Source organism: Pistacia vera, unplaced genomic scaffold, assembly GCF_008641045.1.
Source record: "Pistacia vera cultivar Batoury unplaced genomic scaffold, PisVer_v2 Contig938, whole genome shotgun sequence".
Classification (NCBI taxonomy): Eukaryota; Viridiplantae; Streptophyta; class Magnoliopsida; order Sapindales; family Anacardiaceae; genus Pistacia; species Pistacia vera.
In genome coordinates this window covers 121099-127540 of record NW_022196821.1, presented here as the reverse complement: position 1 = coordinate 127540, position 6442 = coordinate 121099, and the positions used below count along the sequence as shown (strand labels likewise).

Sequence of the window (6442 nt, the reverse complement as noted above, 5' to 3'; positions counted from 1 at the left end):
GCTGCACTAATACTTGATAGGATAGAGGGAGCACTTGATGAGGAAACTAAGGGATTCCACGAGATACTAGATAGAGCAATTCTTGTTTTACCACAAGAAAAGTCTAGTAAACCTTTAGAGTTACCAACATCCCCACATAAGGACAAGCCTAATACACCTAAGCTAGATCTTAAAGAGTTACCTAAGCACCTTAAATATGTATTTTTGGGAGAGGGAGATACATATCCTATCATAATTTTAGCAAACTTGACCAAAACCCAAGAAGAGTGACTAGTAAGGGAGCTTAGTAGACTTAGGAAAGCTATAGGTTGGAGCATAAGTGATATTAGGGGTATTATTCCTGTGATGTGCATGCATAAGATAATTTTAGAGGATGATGCCAAACCTATTAGAGATGCCCAAATGAGACTAAACCCTAACATGCAAGAGGTAGTGAAAAAGGAAATTTTAAGACTTTTAGACGTATGAGTAATTTATCTTATCTCTGACAGTAAGTGAGTTAGTCCCGTTCATGTAGTACCTAAAAAATCAGGCATTACTTTGGTGAAAAATGAGAATAATGAGTTAGTGCCTACTAGGGTGGAGAATGTGCATTGACTATAGGAAACTAAACGTTGACACTAAAAATGACCATTTTTCACTTCCTTTCATTGATCAGATGTTTGAAAGATTAGTAGGACATGAATTTTCCTATTTTCCTCATGGTATTTCAGGTTATTACCAAGTTTCTATTGTGCTGGAAGATCAAGGGAAGACAACGTTCACTCGCCCATTTGGGACGTTTTCCTTTAAAAGGATGCCATTCGGTCTATGCAATGCCGCCGGCACATTCAAAGATGCATGCTGTCAATATTTTCAGATATGGTGGAAAAATTTATCGAGGTCTTTATGGATGATTTTTTAGTCTTTAAAACCTCATTTGATGATTGCTTGCATAAATCGACTCTTGTACTTGAAAGATGCATTGAATTTAATTTAACACTTATTTGGGAAAAGAGTCATTTTATGGTTCAACATGGCATTGTATTAGGACATGTGATTTCTAGTAAAGGCATTGAAGTTGATAAAGCAAAAATTGAGTTGATTGCTAAATTGCCACCCCCAACTTCGGTAAAGGGTGTTAGGAGCTTCTTAGGACATGCAAGTTTTTATAGGTGATTCATTAAAGATTTTTCTAAAATAAGTCTCCCATTATGTAACTTGTTATCTAAAGAAGTTTCTTTCTTGTTTGATGATGATTGCTTGATTGCTTTTAATACCTTGAAAGAGAAATTAACTTCAGCAGCTATTATCATGGCACCTAATTGGTCATTGGCCTTTAAAATTATGTGTGATGCATTTGACTATGCTATAAGTAGACCTGGAAAAACGGGTCAATACTGGTGGGTACCTGTTTTGAAAACAGGTACAGGTAGGGGTTTTACAGCCCATTTACATTTGATCCGTACCCAACCCTACCCATTTTCAAAACGGTTGGGCTGGGTACATCTGTGGGTACTTGTATTTTGCAAAAAAAAAATATATATATATTTTGAAAAAAAAAAGGTGAAATTAAAAATAGTTATAAGGTTTCAAAAAGAAAAAGAAAAAAAAAAAAATCAAAAACTCAAGTCTCACGTCTCACTCAAAGAGTCGCCACATAACATAACTCACACCCCGATATTACCATCGCACCATGCACTAGATGCACGCCGGAGACAATTGGCACTCTGTCATCAGTCATCTTTGTCACTCCCTAGTCCCTATTCCAACCGCCATTGCTTTGATCTCTCATCTCTGTCACTCGACTCACTCCCAACTCGAAGCACATGACACCTGGTGCGTGATTTCATAAACATGCATATGTAGCAAGTGCACTAGTTGCAAAAAGTAATAAAATGATGACTAGAGTATTTTTCCCATGAGGATTGAGTGCTAAGTACCGATTTTCCTAATTTTATAACTAATTGAAGAACACAAAATTTTGGATTTACAAGAGCTACTAAAAACTAATCTAGAACAAAACAAAAGAGACAACTAAATTTAACACAATAAAAACAATTCAACAGCGAAATTCAATTCAAGAAGAGAGGTTAGCGTTTCGAATTCAGCAAGTTACTCCAATTCAAGCTAATAATCCTATTATCTTCAAGTTCACATGCATGGATTACAAATCAGACTCCCTAGGTTGTAAAATATACATTCTCAGGCTATAATTCACTACTTATCCCTATTAAACTTCTACACCCAACAAATTGAAATTCACTAGTTCAAAGTTTCTTAAGCATGCATAATCCTATAAAGATTTCATAGATCATGTTTGTCTATCTCTAGTTTTCGCTTAATCTATGGTGTTTATCTCAAGAAGCTAAACATGAATCACTTCTCAGTCTCATCATGCTCAACATTCATTTGATTCAATGACCTAACAATCAAATGCGTTAAGGACAAAGATAAACACTTAATCCAAGCAATAGAACCGAAAAACAACAAGATATTATAGATTAAATCATTGTAAAAAAAGATCCATCAAAACCCTAACCCAAAAATGAGTTAGTTCATGTTCAAAATGGAAATAAACATCTAATACATAACAAAACCAAAGTTCAACATCATGAAAGAAGAAAGGGAAAGGAACACTTCTCCAATTTGGAGACCCAAACTCTTCCAATCTTCTTCTCCTCTCCCTATTTCCTAAAATGTCAACCTCCTTCTCAAAATGAGATAATTTTTTCTTAAATAGTAGCTAAAAACCTTAGGACCCAATACTATAAAAGAAAAATGCAGCGTTTTAAAAAAAACTTAAAATTACAGTTTTCGTTGCGGTGAAGAAAAAATCTTGCCGTGGCATCGACTTGAGTTTAATTGACCCGTGATTCCTGAGGCTAGCTTGCTGCGGCAAAGAGAAAACCTTGCTGCGACAAACTTCTAATCTTCTTTACTGAATTTATGAAACTACCCTCCGCTTGCTTCTTCACTTGAATCTTCGATCTTCTTGATCTCCAATAGGAACAAACTCCGAGGGTGCTTCCAATCAACATCAGAATTTCCCAATCATCTGAATTTCGCTTGATTTTGGGTCCAGAAACTCATTTTTGCTTTGTTTTGCTCTAATTTCATGTTTTGGCCTGAAACATAAAATATGTAGAATTAAGTAACAATTCAGGCACAAAACTCGTAAGAAGTATTCGAAATCCTACAAAAATCTTATAGAAAATAGTATAATCCTAGGGTTATCAATTACTCCCAAACTTAAGGTATGCTCGTCCTTGAGCATTAGAAACAAAGTGAAACAAAAGAAAAACAACATAAAATTGAAATAGCAAAGGAAAATTAAAATTAAACACAAAATGCCTAGAATTGATTTCAAATGCAAGTCTAAAAAATTGTTGATACATTATTACAAGAAAATGCTTAGCACTCCAAAAAGTCATAAATTGAATTGACTATCTTTCTCTATCGATCCCCTAAGTAGGTAATCCCCACTTCAATCCACCTTTCGACTTCTCAGATTATGTTATGAAGAAATGTAAAGTTTATCAAATGGTGGTAGACTCCATAAGCCTAAGTATCAAACCACTCTCCACTAATGTTGGCTAGACATCGCTAAGGATCAAAAGGTCTTTATAAGCTTGTAACGTTAGGCTCGGTGATAAGAGCTTGAAAGTATATATTTTTTTAGTGATTTAATTGGATTATTTATGGAAAAATATGTTTAAATTGTGGAATTTGAATTAATTCTTTCATAAATACCTTTTACGGGATCACGGGTGTATTTTGAGTATTTTCAGGTTCAAACTGATATTTGAAGGAAAAAGAATGATGTCGATAGAATTCATGACACGTAGGAACAAACGGAGCAAAAATCGGAGTTGAAACGAGAAAGTTGTGACGCGTCGAAGATACAACGTAAAATCTGGAAATCCTTCAAGATGAGCATGCTTCGATGTTTCGATCATAACTTGAGCTGTAGAAATCTGAATTTGACAATTCTTATGGCGTTGGAACGATTATTCAGAGAGCTAAAAAGTTTGTGTTGATGACTTTACCAAATTCTGGAGATCATGGACTCATTGGACAAACATAACTATCACCGCAGCGACCGTTCTTATCGCCGTAGCGATGGGTCACGGGCCTATTTGGGTTATTGCATTCTCCTAGTTCGAATCTGAATGGGTTAATCATTTAATTATTTCCTAACTAACCTCCAAACCCTAGCACTATAAAGGTGTTTAAGTAGTTTTAGAGGATCAGAGAAGGAGAAAGGACGGCTACTATTTTGAAGATCGGAATTCTTGCAGTTCTCGTTTGCCAATTAGAGAAGTTTTTCTATTTTTCTTTCTTGAACTCATGTTATTGAATACAATGGTTGTTTTTATTACTGCAATTATGAACTAAATCCCTTTTCTAGGGCTAAAGATGTAGCCCAATTTATGAATATGTGTTGACTTTATTGTTGTTAATTCTTATTGAGCATTAATTCTAAGTTTTATTATTGTGTGTAATGCGTTCAATTCTTAAGGATCCGAGGGTTGAATGATATCATGGGTTGGGTTGAGATCGAGAGATGAAACCTGATTTGTCTAAGGTAATAAAACCATAGATTGAACGAATGCTAGAGATAGGTTACCGCGATTTATGAGGCTTTGGTAAATTCCATAGAACGTAATGATCTCTTAGCTCCTAAATCCAACTTAGAGATATTTTGGGTTATTGCTTAAGGGTTAATTTACTAATTGTTTGAGAGAAAGTTGGTGAAATATCAGGGAGTTTGGCCTTTAGAATAAGCTTAATTAGATTAGCAATAATTGTTAATGCATAGGATTAAATTGGCGTGAAATCTATGCCCTAAGTTTAGTCATATTGATCTGTTTACCAAAGTATTAATAAATTCTGCTTTTGTGTAGTTTTTAGTTTGTTGTCTTTTTCATTGAATTCATTCTTAAAATTTTGTTTCATCAAATAGTAACAAAATAGACTAGTTTGGTACTTGGTAGGTAGTTCTCTTGGGATTCGACACTCGTTTACTCGAGTTTTATTACTTGCGCGATTTCGTACACTTGCAAGTAGCCTGTCAAGTTTTCGGCGTCATTGCCGGGGAACTATTTTGTTTTACCAATATCAATATGAAATTTTTAGTTGCTGCTTTGATGTGTTTTATTTTTGCTTAGAAATTAATTTTTATTTTTGTTTTGTTTGTTTCTTTTAGCTAGAATCTGGAGAGTTTACGTTCAAGAGGTGGTGGTGATCTTAATCCACTAGATTTTGAGATCGAAAGAATGGCTAAACAATTGAGGAAAGAAAAGAGGCAAGCTAACTTTGAAAAATCAATGGCTAACACAAGAATTGTAAATCCCAATGTGGAAAATCAAGAGAATGAGAATGAGGATACCATAGGAGGAAATGCAATGGGTGGAGCAGTAGTGGTTCGAAGAGCATTGAAGGATTACTCTAGTCCTACCGTTGATAGGTGCTATTCTAGCATTAGGAGACCACCAGTTCAAGCGAATAATTTTGAGATCAAGCCAACAATTATTCAAATGATTCAGCAGTCGGTTCAATTCACTGGGTTACCTAATGATGATCCCAACTTGCATATCGCCAACTTTCTGGAGTTATGCGACACATTCAGGCATAATGGGGTATCCGATGACGCAATTAGGTTGAGGCTTTTCCCATTTTCTCTTTGGGATAAAGCTAAGGCTTGGTTGATTTCTCTGCCACCTAGGAGTATCACGACATGGAGTGAGTTAGCTCAAACATTCCTCACTAAATATTTTCCACCTACCAAGTCTGCCAAGCTGAGGAGTGAGATTACCAACTTCTACCAACAAGATTTGGAGTTATTGTATGAAGCATGGGAAAGGTATAAGGATCTCTTATGAAGGTGCCCTCACCATAGTTTACCAATCTAGTCACAAGTGCAAACGTTCTACCAAGGGTTGTTGCCAACAATTCAAGCCATGATTGATGCTGCAAGTGGGGGAGCCTTGAACAATAAAACACCAGAGGAAGCATACAATCTGATTGAGGTGATCACGAACAATAACTATATGAGGACTTCGGAGAGAACTTCAATAAGGAAATCAGCGGGAGTGCACAAAGTTGACAGTTACACCGCATTGGCTGCTTAACTTTCAAACATCCAAAAGTAATTAGGTAATGTATTAAAAATAAATGCAATTGAATCCTCTTCTCTAACATGTGAACTTTGTGCAGGAAATCATTCATCCAAGGATTGTCAATAAGGGAATCCATTTGCTTAGCCTAAACATGCTAATTACGTCAAAAATTTCCAAAGGGGGCAAGGGAATCCAAATTCCAACACATACAATCCAGCATGGAGGAAACACCCAAACTTTTCATAGAGCAACAACAATGAGCAAAAACAACCTCCTATTTTTCAAACTCAAGAGCCAAAATCTAACTTGGAGAATATGCTTACCAAGTTCATTGAAGAGAC

The 6442-nt window shown here is 35.7% G+C and overlaps 1 non-coding gene across 1 annotated transcript; it reads right to left on the bottom strand.

The window, feature by feature from the left end:
• Positions 1 to 5777: 5777 nt before the first annotated feature.
• On the bottom strand, positions 5778 to 5884 carry LOC116120493. Its single transcript, XR_004126558.1, has one exon. It is a non-coding gene; the product is annotated as a small nucleolar RNA R71 (small nucleolar RNA).
• Positions 5885 to 6442: the final 558 nt, after the last annotated feature.